Source organism: Gopherus evgoodei, chromosome 7 (assembly GCF_007399415.2).
Source record: "Gopherus evgoodei ecotype Sinaloan lineage chromosome 7, rGopEvg1_v1.p, whole genome shotgun sequence".
Lineage (NCBI taxonomy): Eukaryota > Metazoa > Chordata > Testudines > Testudinidae > Gopherus > Gopherus evgoodei.
Window position 1 is genome coordinate 122,394,820 of NC_044328.1, and position 24,960 is coordinate 122,419,779.

General features: G+C 42.9%; 1 protein-coding gene across 2 annotated transcripts in view; it reads left to right on the forward strand.

The window, feature by feature from the left end:
* The first annotated feature begins 912 nt into the window (after positions 1-912).
* Positions 913-24,960, forward strand: part of TAFA4 (TAFA chemokine like family member 4) — a 101,219-nt gene continuing 77,171 nt past the window's right edge. For both annotated transcript variants that reach the window (XM_030569701.1, XM_030569702.1), the window contains exon 1: positions 913-1,013. The gene's annotated coding sequence lies outside the window, so the exon portion shown is untranslated. The remainder of the gene's footprint in view (positions 1,014-24,960) is intronic.

The following is a 24,960-nucleotide window of genomic DNA, read 5'->3' on the forward strand; positions in this document are numbered from 1 at the left end:
AATTAAACATTATTGTTACATTATCATTTTGGGCCTGATCCAATGAAAAGATTTTGATTGACTTCAGTGGAAGCTGAATCAAACCCACTTGTGGATATACCAAATATCGTCTGCTTGTAACGGGTATACATTCCTCCACTATTTTTTCACATTCCCTAGAATTTACACTTTTGAGCCTATTTAAAAATATTTTGTTGCTCCAAGTTCAGTCACTGGAGTGTTTCATTTATATTGTTTCTTTGCAATTATTAAATAATATATACAAATTGAAGTGAGAATATATGTAGGAAGCATTACATTTCTGTGAACCGCATGAAGTATTCCCACACTGCCCGTGTTGTTCCCCAGAAGTGTGTGTTGTTCTCATGCCTTGGCTACCCGTAAGATGTGACAGAATACAATTAATGAATTACTTTAAAATTAGAAGATAGTAAACAACTCATTATTTGATTGGAGGAATATTAAAATTAGAAGAACCTTACAGTCTTTTGATATCCGGTGGCATGTTTTTTGCTAGCTAGGAAGTGACATGGGTTACTGCAGAGAGGGGAAGTCTCTGGAGAATTGTAATGATTTTCATCTGTGTGAAATGTAATTTTTGTAATGTTTTTTAGTTGACACTATTGCAGAGTTTTTGCTTTGCCGTTTTAAATTTAATACAATTTGTTATTTTGAGTGAATTTAGTGCTTGTGAAGGGTGTTGGGTGGACAGCCTTGAAGGTTGAAATCCCCTAATTAGAGAACAAGATCAGCTTCAGCAGTGCTAAAGCAAGCGTGATAATGGGCTTCAGTCCTTTCTGAGGGGTCCTCTGCCTTCTAGAAATGAGATAGTAGCTCTGTCCCTAGCCCCATTCAATCTTTGGCCTCTGTTTAGGTCACTGTGGTTTATGCGATGTGCAGAACTGCCTGCTGAGGGCGTGATCCAAAACTCGTTGAAAAGACTCCATCGATATCAATGAGCTGTGGAGGAAGCCCTAAGACTGTCATTTCAGTTCACATACGTCACCAAACAGGTAATGCAGGGGCTCTCAAACTGGGGGTCGGGACCCCTCAGGGGGTCACAGTGTTACTACACGGGAGGGGGTGTCGTGAGCTGTCACCCTCCACCCCAAACCCTGCTTTGCCTCCAGCATTTATAATAGTGTTTAAATATATAAAAAAGTGTTTTTAATGAATAAGGGGGGGTCGCACTCAGAGGCTTGCTGTGTGAAAGGGGTCACCAGTACAAAAGTCTGAGAACCCCTGAGGTATGACATGGTAGTGATTTCCCACTGCAGCTGCAGGCATGGGTTGGATTTGAACTGGTGATCAGTAGTAGTGAAAATGTGTATGCTGTCTTCCTTGATTCCCCTCTGCCAATCATTTTTATTTAGCTATGGCCAACTCTTGCAGTCCTCACTCAGTCAGTCAAAACTCCCATGTTGCGGCAGTAAAGACTGAAGCTCTCAGGATGGTTGTGCCTGAGTAAGGAGGACTGGAGCTGTCCGACACTGCTTCTGATCTAAAAATGTGTATGTGCAGGTAAACAATAATGAGGTGTTTGGCTGACGGTAGTTAATGTCAATAAACAATTTTCAGGTTCTCCTTGAAGAAAGGTCCCTATAAAATCTTGAAAGTGCTCCACACTTGGGACTTCCTTTGACATTAATGGGTGTTCTTCCTGCTGTAAAGCCATTGCAGGATCAAGTACTTCATTTACAACTATGCTTAATTTTATTTTATTTTACCATAAGGGGAGAGTATAGTTAATAAAACCTGGATGCTGCAAAGCAAACATTTCATCCTTCTCCTGCAGCGTACGTGTCCGTGCCTAAGCCAGTGTATTAAAGAAATTTCCAGGAGCAAGGAATGCTAGACTTTCCACAGCATATGTTCATAGAGCCAGCTAACGTTCCTGCATTGGCTGGATGGTGCTTTCAGCTGTAATGCATGCTGAGCGCTTGCAAACCAGGGGAATTTACTTTGGGGTTGTGCCACTGTAAGCAGAGTGTCTGTGCTGCTCTAAAGAATCCCAGGAAAGCCAATAGGAACCAGCAGGTTAGTGCAGATTTCCACAAGCCACATCACTGAAATGGAACACTTTTTAAGTGATCGCTTTGTAACTCCTTTATGCCATGGCCCTGATTCCTCTCTTGCTAGAACTTACTCTATTGGAGTCAATGGAATTATGCCAGTGGACAGCCCAAATAAAGGAAAGTAGAACCAAATTTCATGGTGGTGCTACTAATTTTTGTAAAATGTAATAGTAATTGAAACACAGCGGGAGAGCTTTGACAATAGAACCTTCATGGTCAGGTATGTCTTGTAGGATATTCTCCTCAACAAAGTGCCCACACAAAGAATGTCTCTTTTTCTTGTTTGAAATGACAGCTCCTGTATTCTGGGAGACTAGGAGCAACAGTATTTATAAACCATGCTTTGCATGCAGTACTACAGGTAACAGAGTTTGGTTAATGTACTTTATTTAAAAAAAAAAAAAAAAAGGTTTGGGCTTTGCTGCCTTTGTTTTCTGAACCGCTACCTGCAGTACATGTTTAATTATGTTGTTAAAGTCCTGCTGATAAGAGGTGTGTGTTTTCAGTTGGGCTAAGCCTGGCCATTCTGATTGTGGGAACAACTTACACCTGGTAAAGGTAGATTGGGACAGCAACAATTTGGTTCTAAAATGGCAATAAGCAATTTTTCCCGCGCTGTATCAAGAAGAAAGAAAACCTAATTCTGGTTGTCAGAGCAAGCCCTAGGCTTGGATAAAACAATTAACAGAAGATCTTTTAACAATTTTTAGATGAATTGCAAACCTCTGGCTCGTGTTTGTACAGTTCAGGATATCTGAATCTATGCTTGCATTTTACAAACTATGCATCACATTCTCCTTGGACACAGATTTCAAGGGTTATTAATTATTTAAGTCTGTGGAGAATTTGGCCCTTTGTTCAGTAGCTTTAGTAAGAGTGAGGGCCAAATCCAGATCTCAAAGCAGACGGAATGGCACTGAATGTTTAGTAATTCTTTGCAAAATTAAGTTTTGGTTTTTGTATTGAGATGCCTTTCAGTGGCAAACATTGCAATGCACAGAAAATTGTGATAGCTTGAAAATATGATATAGCAATTAAATAGCAGGATTCTGTTCTTCCATGGGTGTGCAAGAGACATGGATATATTAGGAATTAAAACCTTAGCATAAGTTATTGGTGAGTGAATGGAATCCCATATTTTTTGCTGTATTGTTCAGCTTAACATTGTTGAGGTTGTGGTATTTTAGGATCAGGGTATGTATGACTGGTTGGGTCTAGTTACCTTAGGATGTCTTTGGTGTTCCCATTAGTCAATGAAAAGTCTGTGTGTTCCTGACAGTTTGATCAGTGAATAGAAGTACATTGCAGATGTATTTATGTAGTGAAGTGCAGAAGTTTTCATTACTAAGGATGGATTTATCTTGTTACAGTAGTGAATTTAGGATGCTAAGCTGTAATATTTTCCTGTTTCTAGAATGTTATATTGCACTGAGATGAAATCAAGGTGATAAAATAAATGTTTCCTTTTTAATTTAAATCACTATAACATGCTAATAACATTGGAGACAGCAAGTTTCCAACTTCAGAAAAAAGCATCATTTATTATTTTTCCTGGTAAAATTCATTCAGCCTGCTGAGACTAACTATAATTTTTTTAAAACAGAAGAAACCTTGGTTTGGATCTTCAGCACCAATAACCCTTGAGGATCCAATCCATGACATAGTGGATCCATCCTAGTAAAATTAGTTTTTGGGTCTCCCTAATCCCCCCTGCTTCCAAAAAAAATAGAAGATCCTAGGGCACATTTAGTGGGTACCCCACAAATCCTTTCCATTCACCCCCCTCTCCTGCTCCCAGCCATTGGGAATGATGAGTCCTGGAAAAAAAATCTTTGTGGACCTGGCTACTTTCTGCTGTTGCCCTGTACCCGCCAGGCACTCAGGCTGGTGGAGGAAATTGACTGAGCCGTTTCTCCAGGAAGTTCCTTCTGCTCTCTGCTAATGAACAGAAAAAGTGGGTGGTTGGCTTTGCTGGTCTCCATGTGCAGCTAACTGCATACCTTGCGTCTGTTGCTGGAGGCTCCAGTAGCTGCTTGTTAGAGGACCTGTGGTTTAACAACAGACAAACAGTTGCTGTTTCTGGATTTGAAGTGGTCCATAGAACTGCTTAGGAGATCTTTGTGACTGGCAGGGCCTCCCTATGAGACTGAGCTCTGTGGCCACAGTCACCCCACCTCTTTTCATAGGTGTGGTGGGAGGAGGTGGGTGACCAGGCTGCATGGTGGATAGATGAGGATTAACTCAGAGATGTTGTTGCTGGGCCTGACTTTTTTGCCTTTAGTCCTGTGGCACAGTGCCTTACTCCCTGGTGTAGCTGCACTGATTTCAGTGGAACTGCTCATGGAGGAAGGAGCCATGCAGCATGAACACAGGTGTAGAGGACCCATGAGGATTATCTGCTGCGCTTGCATTAACAGAATATGGGCTGTTTGATATATTAATTTTTGTACCAAATATTGTCTGCTTAATTCCTGTGAAGCACCTAGAGTTTAAGACTGATGCAATACAATTTAAACAAAATATCGGTACAAGCCCATTTGTATATAAAAGTACTTGGGCAATTGAATCTGAAAATGGTTTCATAACTTGTTGGAATATTGAAGAATTGCTGTAAGGGGGTTCAACAGATGGATTCACTTCCATTATTTCAGTTCATTAACCAGCATTTCTGAAACTTCAGGTGAACATGCATTATTCTGAGGAATGGGATGAGAAAGCATTTGAAACTTGCATGGCTGAAGCTGAAATTTATTTCCAGTGGGTTACTGGGAAAATGTTTACCAACTGCAGGGTTTGCTTGATTCTGGGCAAAAAGGGAAAGAAATGGGAAAAACTGAGTTTTAATCTAACAGTGGCTGGATGATTTATTAGTTTTAAATGTTTTAGCATAAATGAGTAGGTATTAACATAATCCAAATATCTTCACAAACACATATCTTTAAAAATCTGCAATGAGCCTACTGTTTAGGAGAGTCTTATTTGAGAAGGAATCTCCTCCAATTTCTAGATCTACCTGACACAGACGAATGCAGGGAGGGATGGTTTATTTTATGGAAGGATTAATGGGAGGGATGGTTTATTTTATGGAAGGATTAATGGAATGCTGCATCAGAGGAATGGATCCCAAATAAATGGCATTCAGCATATCCTTGTAAATTAAAAGCACTTCTACCAAAAAAATCTACTTTTGTCTCCCTGTGCATGTCATTAATAGTTCAGGACATTCATGTATTTAGATTTAACAATAAAAAGACCATAGAGAAGCTTTGAGCACCTCAAAAATAATTAAGCTTACCATAACAATGATAACTACCCAGCAACGTTAAATGCTAACGTAGACATAGATTAACTCAGCCTGCCTGCAGCATTAAATAATTCAATGGAGATAATTTACCTCAGCCAGCCAATAAATAAACTAACTCCCTGTCCCCCACCAACCTGGAAAAATCCCCAGAAGATCCCTTTATGTCCATCCTGTGCAGAAGCATATCTGTTCTACTGCCTCCCCCAGCCAAAACCCTGACAAATAACATCAAAGTTATTAGTCAAAATGTGAGAGCTTATTGCAAATGTAGGGGAAATATTCCTTCCAATGACTTGTTACATGAGTTTCAGTTCTTAACAATTTTGCATGGGCTCCAAGCCAACCAATAATGCATCCCGAAATGCCCCAGTTTCTGCATCTGATACTCGAAATGGGGCTCAAAAGCTGATTTAATTTGCATTATTCCATTTCCCCCATGCAGTATAGAGAGAAACAAACCAATTAAAAGGGCAATACAATTGTTTAGGATTTAAATAGTTAAATTAAGGTATAATCCTGCATCCCCTAGGTACACTATCCAGTACTCTCACAGACTTCAGCAGCAGTTATGTATGCATAAGGACAAAAGAATTCTGACCCTGCTTCTGTCCACAGAACCCTGCAACCAGAATTGGATTCTGCAATGGGACTTACTGGCATGAGTAAAGGTGAAACATAATTGCTTCATGTTAAGAAGTTGTATCTAAATTTGAGTATTTCTCAGATAATGTTAATATACTTCAGAAACTGCAGATCACATTTGTTCTCTAGTCACAGCCTATTCTCCAGCTTTCTGTTTGTTGTTTTGTTGGGAGGATTAAGGGGACCAGCATTTAACTAGTCTCTTTGCAAAAGGCCATGAAAGCCAGAGGAAAATCAATGTTTTTAGCACTGGTAGGCTTTTGCAGTGTGGAAGCTGAACATATTTCTCATTGAATTGGACTTTTAGCAATGAATAAGCTATTAATGTTAAATCTTGTTTAGGACTGCAGCAAATGATGGCAGCTATATATAATAATTTTGTAGCTATTTGTATTTAGAATATATATAATTTAATTTTGCTGCAAAATTGATTTTTACCAATTTGGTTCTCCTCTTTGCTAAAAACACCATACTAAATAAACCAATTTGTAATGTTGGTGTAAGTACATTTTTATATACAAATAACATGTTCTGTTACAGTTATCATGTACTGCAGTCTTCTATTTAAAATCTTTTTTTCTTTTGCTACACCAAGGGTTAAAGCAAAAGATGTAATAAGTTATACTTTACTAAAATTGCTGTTTGGTTATGAACAATAAGGTTTAAGAATAACATTATAAAATGGGTTTTTGAATGGATCTTTCTGTATTTCTAGTTGGAGTGCTATCAGTAAAACTGCACCGTCCATGTAATACATATGCAATTTGTTTTTAAATGTCAAACCAATTTTTGCTGCTACTTTTTTTTTTAAAAAGCACAAGAAAATAATTCTGTTCAAGTTCCCCTTAAATATGACCAAAATGATAATAACATTATTAAGGAGAAGGGCCAGACTAGCTGGAGGATATACATTAGTCACATTAGTTTCACAAATAGATGTTTATTTAGATATTGATAGTAAGGACACGTTCTACTCATTTTATAGAATTAACAACTGATCAGCTTGTTAGGTCCGAGTCCTTCATTACAGCATGTTTATTCATTATTGTCATTACAAAGTGGAAGTAGCTGAGATCATGATGATTAGCAGTGCAAAATCTAAAAGCATTGAAATCTGTTTAATATTAAAACTTTTGCACAGATACACCCTTTTGAGTAACGTATTGATTCCTGCATTTCACAAATAAACCTGACTTAACTTAAAAACAGCTTTGTCAATTTGCAGTTCATTTACATTTTTCAGAAACTCAGGCCTATGTGTTTTCACAATATCAATGAATCAGGCTGGCAACAGTGTAATATGTGTCGTGTAAAACATTCTTTTCAAATTATATTAGGTTATGTCTTGCTCTGTGTAGATATACATAGATATATAGTTACAAGTGATACACTTAAATATGCTGACATAGGCGAATGCAGAGCTGGCATTCCAGCAAATATATTCATGATTGTTTGCTTGTTACTAAATGTATCATTTCTTCTAAATCAGCAGTGACTTAAGCTTGGGCAAACTTCAGAACAAAAATACCCAAAGAGGCTTCTCCTGGTATATTTGACTAATATATTGAAGAAGATAAATAGTTATTTTTAAAATGTATTACACAGTAGAACTGAACTCAAAGGGAAACCATTTTACACATCTGAAAGTTAAGGTCACCCTGAGAAGAAAAGGACACTTACGGTGACTAGAAAAACTCGGCTTCCTGAAGAAATTGAGATTCAAAGTTTACTCTTTTCACAGTTTCTTTTACAAAGCTTTGGGATCCCAAGTGTAAAAGCAGAGTCTGTTTTGATGTGCAAATATTTCAAACTATATAGTACATGGAAAATAAGGTTCTAACTTCCAGCCAATACTATAGATTAGATTTAGTTTCTTAATTTATGAAGCTTTAATGATGGGTTTTATAATACAGAATCATACTGTTTTACAATAAAATTTGTAAACATTTAATTTAAAACTTTTAATGAATACTTCCCCCATCTCTTCTTTACCTATCCCAGATAATCATCCTTGTTCTAAAAATCCATCATATATTTTCATCATGTACATATTATGTACAAATAATGCATAATTCACACTTCTTGTGGCATCTGCTCAACAGCATTTTATTAGGGTTTGTTAATAACACTAATGAATTATTTGTTCTCTGACTCTTACCTTAGCTAATATTGCTAATCTGTTTGAGCTGTAGTAAATCAGGACAACACTGATATATAAATTTTTAAGAACTGAATAATGGTAGATCTAGACTCTCTTAATTTTTTAATTAAGTCACTTATCTTCATCTACATATTTATCAGTGGAAAGTACTAAGATGTATTAGCTGTTTTTATTTTTGTTAAGCATGTAAACATGCTAGAACATAAGCCAGAGTAGTGTATGGAATATTTTTGATTTTCTTTAATTCACAGCACAACTTTATAGTGTTTTCTGTGAAATATTCTTTTGTGTACTAGAGGTGTTTAATTTGCTGCTTGTTCTGCTGTTTGCAATAGTATGCCATGCCATTGCTTATGCAGTAGTTTAACTTAGGGTGTAATTAATATTTGAGTTTGGCCTTTGAGCCAGATCCTGTAGAAACACTGCAGTGCTTCTTACTGAGAGTAACAATCTCTAGCTCTTATTTAGTCCTTTTCATCAGCAGATCTCAAAGTGGTTCAGTCTTTACTGCATGTATCCTCACAATACACCTGTGAGGTAGGAAAGTGATATTTTACAACTGAGGCTAAGTGACTTGCCCAAGGTCATATAAGACAACAATTTATCAAGAAACTCCCAGGTCATGGTGGTTTTCAAGGAAGAATATAGTATTACTGAGACTAGGATGTAGCTATATATGACGATTGGGTCTAGAACAGTTTAATGCCTTCTACTTCAGGTTTGTGGGTCACTGCCTCTGTTGTTGTAGCAGTGTCCAAAAGCAGTGTTGCAGTTCAGTGGTTTTCATCCTCTCCAGACAAATCTATTGCTTTTCTAGAATGAGACCTCAGCTGGCTCCCACTGCTGCTTGTCCAGTTGTGCTTGGAATTGTGCTTTGGCTTCTCCTGACACCAGTCTCTCAGCTGCCATGTTTGCAGCAACTCAAGCCCAGCCAACTGGAAGTGGGGGCATCTCAAGGCCAGGCAGAGAGGGTCATAATTACAATAGCAGAGGGACCCTAGAGTACCATTCACAAAAAAGCCTGAGGAAAAGTGCTAGCACTGGTTTACCTAGCGGTGGTAATGAACTGCTACTACAGTTGAGTAATAAGTTTAGGGTCACTGGAGCTATTGGCTGTTGGTGGGCAGGATTTGACCCTTGATAGCTTTACACTTCTTCAGGAAGTTAAAAAAAATGGTCTCAGCAGATGACATGGAATATCTCTTCCCTTTCTAGGAAAATATCTGCAGGAGAGGGTCTGGGCTGCAGAGAACTATGGGAGGATCCCTTTTTTAGTGTTTTCCTAGGGTGCATGGCTTGGTCTTCCCACACCTTATAGGTGGTCATGTCATCAGGGTTTCTTTTCACTCCATTAAAACCCAGGACCATCTTTTAAGATGATTCCTCCAGGATGGAGGAGCTGTGAAGCTCCAGTTGGTGGTAAATCTCTGCCAGTTTTTCTGTTGGTCTTGTTAGGAGCAAACAGTCCACAACCTCCTAAATCCCCCTATCCCAGAAGAACATCCCCATATCCTAATTGCATCCCAATTACTCTCTGTAGGGTGCAGAGAGAACCCTCTCCACAAGTATTACTGGCTAGCTATTTAAATGTAACAGAACGAGTGTTGACTCAGACTCCACTTTGATTTTTCCCACTTTTTATTGGTTCATCTCAGAACTTAAATTTTTGATTATTACTCATTTCATCCACACAGATATTATGTTTAAACACCAGCAGCACTAGAGATTTTGCTACATTCGAAATAACAAAATGGGAGCTAGTGTTCCTAATTCAGAAGAGGAAAACTGCCAGAATCAAAGAGGTAAATAAGAGCTGATGAAAATTAATTGCAAACCTGTCAAGTCTGGTCTGTCTTATTGTATCATTATTAAATGGTCTTCAGAAGATCTTATCAGTGTTTAAATAAAAAACTTGCTGAATTGTGAGAATTCAGCAAGCAACAGGCTGGGACTTGTATTTCCTTCAGATGTTCCCACTTTGATCTTATGCTCAACTTTTCATATTGTTTTGGGGCCTTATTGCACTGAGAGAAGAGGCCCCAGATCTTTGTAAGCTTCATGCTGACAGGTTTCTGTTGAATACTCTCCTTAGTGGTCGAGTTACTTGTGACTGTGTAGAGGTGCCGAGGGGGTGTTGTCCTCAAAACATATGGAGCCCACGGATCTATGGGGAAAAGAAGCTTCAATATAAGGGATCCCAGATCTCTACACTATGTCAAGACCCCATCCCAAGGTATCTCCTCTAGAACAGGGGTTTTCAACCTTTTTCTTTCTGAGGTGCCCTAGACATGCTATAAAATCTCCCGGCCCATCTGTGCCACAACATCTGGTTTTCTGCATATAAAAACCAGGGCTGGCATTAAGGGGTAGCAAGCAGGGCAATTGCCCTGGGCCCCAAACCACCAGGGGCACCTAGAAGCTAAGTTTCTCAGGCTTCTGCTTCAGCTCCACATGGCAGGGCTCTGAGCTTCTGCCCTGTGCTGTGGGGCTTCGGTTTTTTTCTGCCCTAGGCCCCAGTGAGTCTGATGCTCGTCCTGTTTGGCAGCCTCCCTAAAAACTGCTTGTGGCCTCTGGTTGAGAACCACTGCCCTAGAAGATGTGCTGCCATTAGCTGCCCTGACAGGATTGTGCCAAACTCCCTGAATGGAGAGAAGACGGCATGGAGCAGAAGTTGCTCTTTTTCCTAGTAGTACTGTGTTCACTTTCACTGGATATTCCGTTACCGAGCCAGAGACTTTTCATAATCTTCAAGATTAGCTGTGGGGACCTTGGAGGATCAAAAGAATATTGACTATTCATGAGATGCTGCTATTCAAAGGTATTAAGTTGATCAGTTCTATTGCCAATGGAGAAATAATCAGGAAGTTCCTTATGTATTTGAAAGGCAAAATTAAACAACGCAAAAGTCTGGGTTAGGAAAATGAACATATTTGTTGTGGGTAACCAAAATAAGCCAAGATCATAAACCACATCCATATCTCCCAGTGTGAACTGCATCTTCTGACCTGTAGAAGCTAGCAAATATTTCATACTTGCATATGCAGGTCCTCAAAATGGTAGAATATGGACAGGAGTTACTGCTGGCTTTTCAAAGACGCATCGATGTCTTTGGTTTGTATTCTAACGCCCCTCTCCCAAAAAAAACAAAACAAAAAACCTCTTTTCTTATAATAGGATTCAATATTGAGATAATACAGCTCTATTTGACATAAGCAGAATCCGTCTGTTCTCAGGGTCATCTGATACTGTGTACTTTTGATTAGCAAAGTGTGAAGGAGCAGGCGTGCACACAGAGTTTATAATAGCGCAAACATTTTCTGTACATAAACATCACAGTCCTCTGCTGAACCTCGTTCAATGATCCTGAGGTAGCATCTCCCTTTGATTCGTGCCATTGGTGCATCACACTGTCAGAGCACGCCCTCAGGGAGGGGTTTGATTTTCTCAGAAGGCTTAAAAGAACAGCCCTTGCAGTAATGTGGAAAAGGAGACTTTGTACGTCCAGAGAGATTAAAATGGAAGCTTTGTTCTGCTGTGTACAGTGACTTACAGAGGTCTGTTGACATTATTTGAGACTAACCTTCTAGTGAAGAAAAGGCAACAAGAAACAAAGGCATACAATAGAAAGTGAGCTGCATGGGCATTGCATGCAACCTCCATTGGAAGGGATAGGGAGGGAGTGGAATAGGGTTTGACAACTGTCGGGGTGCTTAGTTGTATGGGTGGCAAGCAAGGCTCTTTCGTTAAGGAGTGGGAGATATGGAAAACCTACTGGTTACCATGTGAACTCATGCCAACGGCATATTGGAGGAGGCTGATGACAGTTCTGAACTAAATCCTTCCCCTCCATTTTTGAATGCAGTGACACGCTCTGCTGAGTGAAGATTTCATTATCTGAAGGCTGTCTTCTTGATAATCTTGGCCAAGAAGCATGTCAGTTGTAAGAGGATGCTTTCATTTGGAGGGGGGGGGAAGAATCTAATAAACTATTTTCCTCATAGCTTTTTGCATCAATATTGCTATTTTGCATTTAATTAGTAGTCACTAGTAAACTAAAGGACCCTAACAAATTCCTGCTGTGGTCCCTGAGACGTGGTGCATTTCTAATAAGAGCATGTTTTCATTAAATAGTCCTGTTACATTTCTTACTAATGGCCCATTCTCCATTTGTATGTCTGCTCTGCATATTATAATGCTATGGAAGTGCGGCATGCTATAAACCTAGAATTTGAATCAGTGACAGAAACTCAAAATGCCTTTTAAAAAATGTCTCTTGTGGAACTTGTACAGTGAAGGAAATTCAGATGGGAGCAGTTAAAGCAAGAGGGTTTCATTTTTGTGTTCCAGCTCATCAATCATTAAAGAGACACTGGCAGGTCAAATGGGCCTAAAACTGATTGATTTACAAGAAGAATCATTTTTTTTGAAAGAGTTTAAATTAATCTCCAATGCCAAATTAAAAACAACAACAGACAAACATCCATACATTAGGGTCCTAACTAGGGAGTGATTAATTAACTCAAACCCACACCTGTCCATTAGATCATCTAGTCTGACCAGTTTTTCACACAACATTAAATTTCTATTTGAGCCCACTAACATGTCTTTGAGTAACACATGCCTTCCAGGAGGGCATCTTTTTGGGTTTGGAGAAAGAGGCTAGGAACACCAACAAAACCTGTTTGCCAGAAGCTGGGAATGGGTGACAGGGGATGGATCACTTGATGATTACCTGTTCTGTTCTGTTCATTCCCTCTGGAGCACCTGGCATTGGCCACTATTGGAAGACAGGACATGGGGCTAGATGGACCTTTGGTCTGACCCAGCATGGCTGTTCTTATGAGAACCTCCACATCATAATCTCAGCTAGACACACACCCTTTTCTTGTGACCTCCTGTCAAAAGCAGTGCATTGGCTGGCCTGCACCTCTATAGGACCTGGGCTGCCCAGAGACCAAATACCTGTTAGAGATTAGTTCCAGGATGCTACTGCCTCTTTGGGGAGCTGTGAATAGTGCAGTTACCAGATCTCATTTGCTTATAGATGAGCTTCAGGGATATCCAGTGTATGGGGCTGAATGGGTGTAAGAGCAGGGTGGAAGTGGATAAGGAATGGGGTGGAGGATTTTCACAGGATGACTGGCGGGGGACCAGGTGGGAGAAGGCTGTCCTGTTGGGTAAGCTCAGAAGGCTTGCGTACTTAGGGAACCTTGAAGGTTTTGTGCCCATCACAAATTCTAATGTGAACAATTTGTGCTGCTCTATGTACCACATGCCTGTGGGTTCCCTTGAGTTAGAATGCACAGTTAACCCATCAAGTGATGTCAAATGATAGCATGGGATTAGACAGGTTTCTGAAAGAAGAGAGTCAGTGAACGCTTAGATTAAGATTAGGGATTTGAATGGCTCCAGTGGTTTCTTTTAAATTGACTGATAGCCCAGGTAGTAGCTATCAGCCCGAGCTCTTTGGAAATATTTGTCATTAATCAGTGCTCCTTAATGCAGCTCCCTTGGAAAGGGCTCTGGAAATGCAGTCCCAGTTGAGAAATTTGTACTCGCTTTATTAGCTCCTTCATCATGGGCACTACTGCAAACAAACAAGAGTAGGGAGGGAAGAGCGGGATCCTGCTGGTGCAGTGCTAATTCTGGAGGCTGCGGCGGGAGGAGCCTGCTACTGGAAATCGGAGGTGAAGTGAGTACCACAGAGGCCTGTGGCAGGGAAGCAGAGTCACTCTGGATTACAGACCTGAGGTAGGTCTCTCATTGCACTGGCAGGCGGAGGGGGACTTGCACAAGCTCCTCATTAACAGAGCCAGGCGTCTGGGCCCCACAAAAGAGAATCGCTCAGCTTTTATTTAAAAAAGCCCAAAAGATAAATTTCTAGCCTTTTCTCTTGTGAAGAGAGCCTTGAAGAGAGAAACCCACGCAGCTTGATAGCTAGGGCTGAAAGGAACAAGAAGCTGGACTCTGCTGCTGTAGCTGGAGGCTGGGCACTGGGGCCTAAAGCTGCATCTTTCCCCCCCGCTGCCTCAACACATGCTTGCGTACACGGGATTTTCACTGTACTGTGGCTGTGTCCGCATGGGATGTTATTGCGCGGCAAGCTGGTGCACTGCAGAATTGTGTCCTGGCTTGTCCTGTAGTAACTCGCTGTGTAGCCCAGTCTTTAATATAAAATGAGCGAGTGAAGGATCACTCTCTCCCCTGTTCATACTGTTGGTTTGCAGGAGTGCCCATGGTGAAGGAACTAAGAAAGCAAGTTGCCAGCGCTCACGATCTTTTCATGAGCCTCACCATTCTATGGTTTGTCATAAAGCCCCACCTCCTGGAGGCATATGGTTGGATGAGACTCTCAAATTTAATTACAACAGAAAAAGTTAAGTGTTTAGTCCTCCTGATGGTGGAGACAAGCTTGAAAACATGACCCAAATGCAGCCTCAGAACCAGAAAGCGAACAAACAGAGCCCACATTACATTTTTTAAAATGTCATGTTTTTTAAGGCAGTCTCTTGATTTTTGAGTCTTGACTCATGGTTTTTGAATGCTGAGGGTTGCAATGCTTCGTATACCAAATAATCCTCTTGCTGACTCTTCACCCCATCTTTGGGCTAATCCTGTGCCTAGCTGTGATCATGAAATTAGCTATGGGGTGTATGCATTTGTGGGGGAATTTACTCAGGCTCACTCAAAACTATTAGGCCTGGCTTGGCTTAAAATTTTAGCCCTCTCTGAGCCTTGGACGCATCTGACTGCCACTCACTCAGGGTCTGGTTTCACTCTCACAGCAGTAATGGGAGCTGGCTCAGACCTTCAGACATCTGCTACGCCAGGGGTGCACCCACCACGGCTGCAGCTACAGGCACTGCTGCAAGGAGAAAGCTGCTTTTGCTTCTCCTGTCTTCTTAGGCTCACATGGGGAATGTGTCTGTGATAGAGTAGGGTGGGCTCAGCTCTCTGATGGCTGTAGCCTCAGTTACCCCAGTGATAGCTGATTGCGTAATTAACTAATCAGAAGGAGAGGCTAGGGAGGTAAGGAACTTAACAAGCTAGCCTGATAAAAGCCAGAAAGGCAGTGTTACAAAGGAGGGAGGACAGGGCGAGCTGAGCCCAGCGTGCCCAAGGCAGGGAGCTCTCTTTTCCTCCTACAGTCCTGGGTGAAGAGGGACTCAAAGAAGTCTGGTTTAAAAACTGTGCTGTCGCACTGTACTGGTGGTGGTGGAACGTTCTGGAATAAAATACAGACTGAATACTAAAGAAGATGGATCTGAGCCGTTTCTGGGGCATCAGATGATGGGATAGAGTATGGCCCCATCACAGTGCTATATAGTCCCTGTCAACTCCCTCCTTCAGCGGGTGCTGTGGCATCATCTGAGCACAGGAGAAATGGAGATGGTGCCAATTTGCTACAGCACTGAGTGGGAGTCCTGTAGTGGCGGCAGCCAGCCTCCCCCTGCCAGTGCCTGCCTGCCTGCCCGCCATTCCCCAGCCAAGGGCTAGAAAAGTCAGTACCGGGAGCAAGCCTGGAAACCCTCCTCACCACTGGTTCTTCGCCACCTAGTTGTTCCACCCCTCTTGTTCCACCTGACCGCCAAGGCTGGCTAGGCACGACCTCCCACAGTCAAAGGATACTCGCCTTCCCCAGAATAGATGACTGTTCGCCTGCTGACTGCCACGGGGGGCTTGCTTCCCAGCCATCCCACTGACGGTAGGGCACTCACCATGAGGAACAGCTGCTAGGTAGGTGAGCTGCATGGAGGCTCCATGAGGCTCCAGCGAGAGGAAAGTTAGGGAGATGGAGGGGAGGGATAGAAGGATCGAGGGATTTGCACAGAGAAGTAAGAAAGGGAGGGAGATTTTGTTTTTATTGGGGAGGAAACAGTATGGAATTTGCAGGACTCCGTGGGGTAGAGGGGGTGTCTCCTAGAATATGTCCTGAATCTCCCTAGTGGAGGTAGAAAATGGCAATGCTTTTGGCAGGGCAGTGTTGGTGGCTAGCTTGGGGGGTTATATCCGTAAATCCATCACTCACCTTTCCAGTCATGCTGCCATTCTCCATACACCCTATCTGACTTGTCAGCAGCCTGTCACTCACCACTAGGAAACCTTATGAGGCTTCCAGTGACAGAACTGTATGGCATGAACATGGTGCAACTATGGCCTTGTACAATGTTAATTGAAGTGGGCACTGAGTCAAGTCCAATATTCATCCCGAATGCCCAATCTCCATGTTACATCAGCTATTCACAGTCGCTGTTTGCCCACCCTTCCTTCAGGATTAAAGACAAGTCACCTTTTTAAGGTAAGTCAGTGGTTTTAAAAGCACCTGTATAATGTTAGACATTATTATCCGGTGTGATGCTGGTAATCCATAAATAAATCAAGATCTGTAAGAACCCCTGTCTGGGTGTACTTTCAGCCTTTTAACTAGGAAGACGATTGGACAGGATTGGGATAGTTCTTCAAATGCAATTATTTATTGATCTCACTTTGACTCATCTCACTAACAGGAATGCCTTGCTAACCTATTAGCAGTATTTTACTTTCAGTCAGTGATTATTGAGCAATGAGGAGTGGTATTTAATGAAACTCTTTTCAGGAATAGTTGTTGAACTGCAAAATCTGTAAAGGGAGAAAAACATGGGTGTTCCTTGTGAAATGAGTGAATACACTTTTTAAAAAACTTATCCCCATCAGAATCATTTTATGGACATGCTTCCTTAGGTTAAGGGAGCAGTTTCTTTTAGGCCTGGACTGGCTTTTCCATTTGGGGGCACTACTGTTCCCCCAAAAGAAGGTATAGCCATTTGACTCCTTGCTTCCCTGACTTCTGCATATTACATTTCTCATTATTATTTGTTTGTTTTATACAGCCAAAGATATACATGGTGCTTTATGGGATAAAATTTCAGCTAGTTCCAAACTGATATCATTTCAATATCTGCTGTGCACAGAGATGTGGCTGAGCATCTGCTTTGGACCAGGTCCTGCATTCCTTACTTGAAATGTACTCTGGCAAAACTTCCGCTGAATCCAGTGCAGCAAATAGGGTCCTTCATGCATGCAGATCATGTGGTTGGGTGCCCAGCTGCCCTAGCTGGACGCACTAATTAGCTCAACTGACATTTTTGTTGTCAGGTGCATGTGCAGAAACGGGTTTGCTGAAAATGTCCTGGATTGCTATAGATTATTGGTAGTGGTGCGTTAGGTGATACAATCGGCTGTGGAGCGGAGCTGGAGCAATGCGATGTTCAGCTGCTGGCCATGTGCATGATAACATGGCTGCCAGAAATGTGTCTTCAGCCTATAATGACATTTCTGGAAGTTTAGCACTGCATTTCTGAAATGTTTTTCATTACATTTTTGTAACCATTAGCTAATGAGTCCCAGGTGGCATGATTACCCTTCCGCAGTGGAGGCTTTCAGTCAGTCAGACTCTGTTGCTCAGAATGGATGCATGCATTCACTGTGGCATGTGCACTTCGAACCGTAGCTATTGCTTGGCTTTTCGCTCCTTGTGTAAAGTTTTAAGAACTTGAGACAAAATGAGAAACATTGGCCCAGGTTCTCTGCTGAATTGAGACTCCACTTGGGGCTGCTGAATGAAAGAGGCCATCAGGATCCCTGGTCCTGGCCCCAGTGTATGATACAGCAGCCTGTGGGAGAGCCATGCCTATGGCAAACACCTCCCTGCCCCGACACTCTCCTCCCCTGAAATGGGGCTGGTTTGGGGGCTTGCACAGGAGTAGGTGTGCTGGCAATGTGACATCAGAGAGTTTCCTTCCATAAAGGGAATTTTCAACTGGCCAGATCTGGCCACCAGAGAAGCATTAAAAGAGGCCCAAATACACCCAAATCATGCCCCTGTCTGTAACATAGACGTCTTGTACACTGGCCATTCACCTAGCCTCTACAGTCTAATTCCAGTTCCATTCCTCTATGTACCCTTGCTGGGATTTCCATGGGACCATCTTTCCCCTCTTCTTGGCTTTAGGATTTAGTGCTTGCCCTTCAGCTTATTTGTAGCCAGTGACCATCCACATCTTGTTTGTGATGGGCATTGCTGGGAGGAAGCCACTGGAAGACCTTCACTCCTTGAGCCATGGCTTGTTCTAGCAGCCCCCAAGCACCTGCCGAGGAGGGCTGCATGCAGCTTGCCCTGCAGCCCATCCACTCTGCCTTGCATGTCTAGCTGCAGAGCAAGGCAGGGGGAATCTCACTGGCATCACTTCCAAACAATGGATATGAACCGGCTCATCCTTTTAAACCTGAGTGATGACTGCAAAAGCTGCTGACTGTGGGCTACGTCATGCCTGCTGGGCAGAGCCCATAGCAGGGGCAAAGGGGAACACCAGGAGTGATTCTGTCTGAGGGAAGCGGAGCTTCTCTTTAATGTGCAGAGAGAGCATCCCCATAGGTGCTGGAACTTGGGGTGTATATGTGGGGCTTCTGCACCCTCTGGCTTGAAGCAGTTTCCATCCTATTATACAGGGTTTACAGTTTGGTTCAATGGCTCTTAGCACCCCTACTATACAAATTGCTCCAGCGCCCCTGAACACGCCTGTGTTTCTTTGTGCACCAGTCCTGCCCTGGGTTCAGTGTGGAGTGGGATGGGCCCTGGCCCTGCCTCCTTTCTGCCGTCTCTAGGTGTAGGAGCGAAGCAGTCCCTGTGCTTCTCTGAATGCAGAGACTGTGTTTCTGCACAGTCCTTTTGTGGGCCCTACAACTGGGGAGTGGGGAAGGGTTTCTGAGCCCTTTCCCGCTGTGTAATGGCCAGGTCTCCTGACAGATCTCCTGTGGGAGCTGGGGGCTGTATTTATACTTTAATGGCATGCTTCACTTTTCATTACCCTTAGAGAGTTAGTGTTAATCCTGCTGACTCAGTGTAATTACAGTCTGATTCCCTGGATCCCTCCTGGGATTTCCTGTGAGATAATGTATTCTTGGCTTAGACTCTGCACCAATCTGGAAGGAAATGCACCTCCCGCTGGATCACACATGTCACTTCCTGCGGCACCTATGTTTTCCTGTAACACCTCCTCCCCAAGCCTTGCTTGCTCGTGTGATTGGATGGGAGCACAGCTCAGGAGCGTGAGACTGCAGAAGTAGCTTTGCTTGGCTCTCTGCAGTGAAAAAAAATATCTCCCTAATAGATGTCAATGAAAGACTTAAAACCTTGGACTCTAATGATGAGAGATTCTCTGCCTTTGGTGATTTCTGGCTCTGTAGCCTTCCTAATGGAACTGTGCTATCAATGTTTACCTCTCGGGTAGGATGGCGATGAATAATAAATAACACTATATAAATTAGGAGCCTTATTCTGACTCCCATCCTCATGCTGAATTGCACTTTATTGTATGAGTCGTGCTGTTGATCTTCATGGGATGACTCATGGAGTAAAGGCTATTCCACAAGATCTGAGGTGGTAGAATCAGGCCTTACATTTTTTGTACCCGGCTTGAGATGTTTGGCTGTTTGTGGATCTTTGCAGGGAAAAGGGGGAAGGAATCCTCTTCATCTGGGCTGCAGATTGGCTCCTCCAGGTCTAGTGTGGTCATGCTGCAAGGGATGATGGCTGATGCATTTATATTGTGGTAGGCCCTCAAGCCCCAACCTTTACCTGCTTCAGTGTCTTGCATGACCACACACAGTTAGCACCCACGGAGCAAGGGAATACAGGACATATGTGTGCCTAGCACAGCCTTCCCCTTCCAAATTCTGCTATGCTCCTTTAGGTGAAACCTCACCGGCTCTCTGCACCATTGGACACAGGAGAAGGATTTCTCCCCAGGCAAATCCATGAGTCTATAATATTTTTGACAGGGTGTAACTGCTGATTGATGACTGCCCAGTTACTCAGCAAGTCAACATAATATCTGTATTACTTGATTTGCCTAAATCCATGATTTACAAGCTGGAAGAGGTAGGTTTTTAACCTTATGGATGAGTTTGTTTAGGGATTATACTTCAGTTAGAAGGCCTTCTGTTGCATCCATCGTACAGAGAGACTAAGCCCCTGGAGCGAACAATAGTAATTTCTTAATGATGCGTACACAGAAAACACGTACCTGCTCAGCCCTTGCTAGGCCAGTTCCAACAGCCCCACAACTTTTGAGTCCCAGCCTCACTCTTTAGCCCCTGATTCTGTCTCTGCATTCCACTTCTGCAGTTTTAAAGCAATGAAAACGGCGCTGTATTTCCCAAAGGACTGCACAGATATTAGCTGATCCTTACAATGCTGCTGTGAAGTTGGTAAGTATTATTATCCGCAGTTTTCAGTTGGGGAGTCTTTGCAGAGGGCAAAAACAACGTTTTCATCTTTGGGGCCTTCCATTTGTGATGCTCACCTTGAGACTGCATGGGCCTGATTTCTAGTGGTACTGAGCATCCCACAACTCCCACTGGTTTAAACTGCATCAGGTCAGTGCTTAGGAAAATCGGGCCCCAAATGACAAGACTGGAGCCAGAATTTTCAGAAGTAGCACAAGTGACTTGACCAAGGCTATGCCATGAGGCATTTGTAGAGATGGGATTAAAATTCAAGGTGCCCCAGGCTCACGTTCAGTCCCCTTGGCTTCATTGCTCCTAGGGACATTCATAGCACAGAAATGACCCCTCCTAAGAGCCCTGTTGTGTTGTTTAGCCACTGGCTCATGTTGGGAGTGGACTTGCACCAACCATAGGGACCGCTAGGTGGCACAATCAAATCCTGATTAGCCTGATATATTGCAGGACTCTCATGATGGTGTGGCCTGTTTTCTTGAGCGTCCTTACGCTCTGTGTGTGTGTGTGTGTAGCTGGGAGCTGTGATTGTGAGTGGCCCTTGTGTGGGGCGTGCCAGATGGCAAAGACTTTTCATCCTTCTCCCCATTCCACAAGGACCATACTGGTCATAAGTGCTTTCTAATATATGCAACACTCGTAAAATAAGCTGATCCAGTCACTCAGTTAATTTGGGTTAAATACACAATCCTGGCTTGTTAGAAGCCATTTTGGTCTGCCATGTTGTAATCCAGATAGATTGGAATAGCCCTGTCGTCTCATTTTTTTTCCTGGTAGACTTGGGCAGTAATCTGACTCTTTAAAAATCATTAGGACGCTTTCTCTGAATGTATTTCCAGGTGCTCAGCAACTCCTTTGCCTTGGTGTGGAGAAGAGAGAAGTAATCTCTGTGCCCTTTGCTCCTTCTCTTAACCCCTCTGTGGGCCTGTGTAGCGCCGTTCTAGCTGACACGTACACAGAATCCCCTTCACACGTGTTAGAATTGCTCCTTCATCTTTTAGAAGGAGTCCACGTTGAATAACACAAAACAGTCTTCTATCTCCCAGGGCTGTAGCATGCCCAGCCCCATACTAATTTGTTCTGTCTCCACAAAAGCAATCAGAATACTCCATAGACTACTGCTGCCATTGTTGCTACACTGGGTGTAGTACCTTACTGCATCACTAGTCCCATCAGTTTTCACAGGACTGCCTGAGGAGTAAAGTCCTACTCAGCGTGAGTAAGGGCGACATCAGGAGCTGGCCACACATCTGCTTTGAGTACAGGTCTTTGATGTTATAAAACTCTTGAGTGGGAGGGTCTATAGGGTAAATGCTAGCAGACCTTTTTCTGTAGCCATGCTAATGGTTCCAGGAGTTGTTTAACTGTATTAGCTGTTGCCTTGCCTGCCCTTGGGGGCATCTTTGTGTCTTCAGAGTCTGATGCGGTGTTGGTCTATGCTGGAGCTGGATACTCAGCAAAAAAGACACACAGAGGCACGCCAGATGCAGGGTATTTACTCTGTATTCTGTGCACATAATATCAGTGCTCCTGCCCTGCTCTATACACCTGCCAGTATTGCGCCCTGGAGAAAATGGGCAAAAAGGGGATTGATTAGAGCTCAGCATCCTTGTGCTCAATTCTGGTTCCCCCAACATGAATTCACAGAGACCATTTTCCACCTAACAAATAACTGTCTGTGCTGCAGAACTAACTACAGACACATACCAGAGGCATCTGGTAGTGACTAGGAGGGGATTAAGGCTGCTCAGGTGTCTATCACCCACTCCCCCTTCCCTAATCTTGAGAGAGTCTTCCTGAGAGAGAACATCAGATGTCAGCGAAGACAAGAGCAGGTCTTTCCACACAAGCACGTGGTATAAGATAGCGCAGCAGTTTTCAAACTGTGGGTCGTGACCCTGTTTTAATGGAGTTGCCAGGACTGACGTTAGACTTGCTGGGGCCCAGGGCCGAAGCCCAAGTCCAAGCCCCACTGTCTGGGGTTGAAGTTGAAGCCTAAGGCTCAGGCCCCAGTCCCCCCTCCTGGGGTTGTGTAGTAATTTTGCAATGAAGTTTGAGATGGCGTATATTATGTGTGAACAGCCCAAATGCCACAGGGATGAACACCTCAGGGCTATATATAGACAATCCCATATTCTATGTGTAGTATGCACTGATGGGCTGGAAGGCTTTATTTTAGTTAGGTCTCATCAGTATTGTCTTGTTTCTTTCCCCCAGTCGTCATCAAACGAGGCTTTGAAATATTCCAGTGGAAAGGACTGACTAGCTGTAACGGGTTGAAAAGCTGCCAGCAGAGAGTGGAATGTGACGTCATAAAAAAGCACTTTGAGAGGGTTTGTTTTGCTTACAGACATTTTAAAAATTGCTGGTAAAGCCTGTTGTGTGCCTGCAGAAGTCTGAAAGGTGCTGGGAACTGTCTGCAATCTCTCTGTGGAACTGAATTTTAGGCTGTGTGCCTAGTTTTTTGTTTTGTTTTTCTGTTAATGCTAACATTTGTAGCTTGTATTACCTCACTTTCCTGTAGTCTGAAGAGCTTTCTTCCTTCAGTCAGACGTAGCTAGGCAGTTGGAAGTGATGAGGCCTGACTTTCCTGTACTCAGTATAAATAAGGAGTATCTGTAGTGAAGTCAATAGTTACCTAGTGTAAAATGAGAAGAGGATCCAGCCCATTGTAGGAAGGGTGCAGCGCTCTTTTGTCCTCTAGCACACACAATCTTGAAATAATCTCAGTATTAAAGGCACAACCCTGCCAGCCTCACTCATGTGGAGTAGTGTCTTATTACACGAGACTACACATGTAGTAAGATACTACTCAGTGAGAGTCTCATTGGCAGAATCTGTCCCTTTAAAGGGCTTGCTTTTTACAGTGATGGGGTATTGGGGGAATGTCTTGGAGTTCAACTAAGGAGACATCACCTGAAGCAGAATCATTTCCGTTTTTCTTTAAAGAATATTATAGCACCATCTGCAAAGGACTTAGGGGTCATGGTAGCAAACCAATTCAACATGAGCTCCTAGAGCAATGCTGTAGCTAAGAAGACACAGGAGATGGGGAATATGATGCAGGAATAGGGAGGTGGTATTACTGCCATATATGGCATTAGTGACATGCTTACTGGAATGCTATGGCCAGTTCTGGAGTCCACCCTTCAAAAAGGGTGTTGGAAAGGTTGCAGAAAAGAGGTATAAGATGATTTGTGGCCTAGAAAACCTGCCTGACAGGGAGAGACTAAAGTTTGTGAAAAAGAAGATTAAGCAGTGACTTGATTCCAGTCTGTAAGTACTGACATGGTGGTGGTGGGGGGGAAGATTTCTGGTAGGGGAGGGTTCTTTAATCTTTCAGAACAGGGCATAATGAGATCCACTGGGTGGAAGTTGGGGCTAGACAAATTGAACCTAGAAAAAGGTGCAAATTTTTTAGAGTGAGGTTAATTAACCACAGGAACGACTTATCGAAGGATGTGGTGAATTCTCCTTCACTTTAAGTCTTTAAATCAATAATCATAATAGACTACCTAGCTCTCCTCTATGGGCGTCACATGGCTGTCTTTCTAAATGCTGTGCTCTAGCTCTAACAGAAGTTATGGGCCTGTTGCAGGAATCATCAGGTGAGGCTGGAATTCTGCAGGAGGTCAGACTAGACGGCACCTTCTGGCCTTAAAAGTCTATGAAATGTGGTTGAGGTGGCTACAGGGGGCTAGATTGTGTCACAAGAACATGGCCCCAGGAAAGGAGTATAACAAGGAAAGAATAGGAGCCATAGTCCTCTGCCTGTTTCACCCTTGTTCCTGGGTAGAAGGTAGTAACAGGGCTGGATTTAGGGCCAGGCAACCCAGTTGACTGCTTGGTGGCGCCGGGTTTGGGGTGCTCTTTTTTTGTTTTAGCGACAAAAGGAAAAAGAGAACTTTTGAAGTAAAATGTTTCTGGTATTCCATATGTGGGTTCATTTTTCACTAACCTCCTAGAACGTCCTGGACCTTTCTAGAATCTCATGAAACCTTCCAGCCTTTCTTGAAATTAAAAAACTTCTATAAGCTTAGAGGAAACAATATTTTTTATTTGCTTATATATGTCCTGCATAAATACAGACTTACAGATCCTAGCGTGTAAATGTATTGTCTTATATGACTGGGATAAATCATGCATGCAGATTGTTCCTCAACATCATGAAATAGGCTACAAATGCAATAAAAAATTAAGGCATTAAAAAGTTTAACAAGTGGAGGGGAGGGGCACTGAAGATGTTCCTTGCCTGCGGCGCCATTTGATCTAGGGCCGGCTCAGGGTAGTAAAAACTTCTCTAGTCATCTATATTAGCTGAAAATCATGACCCCTTTGCCATGCCCAGCCTCGGCTCTGCCTACCCTCTCTTCACCCGCTCCCCAGGCTCCTGCTGTGAGGGTCAGGGAGTACGGGATGCACAGCTCCTGCATAGCCAAGTCCAGGAGGCTAAGGGACGGGGTCTTGATCCACTTTCTGCCACTGCACAAGTATACAGG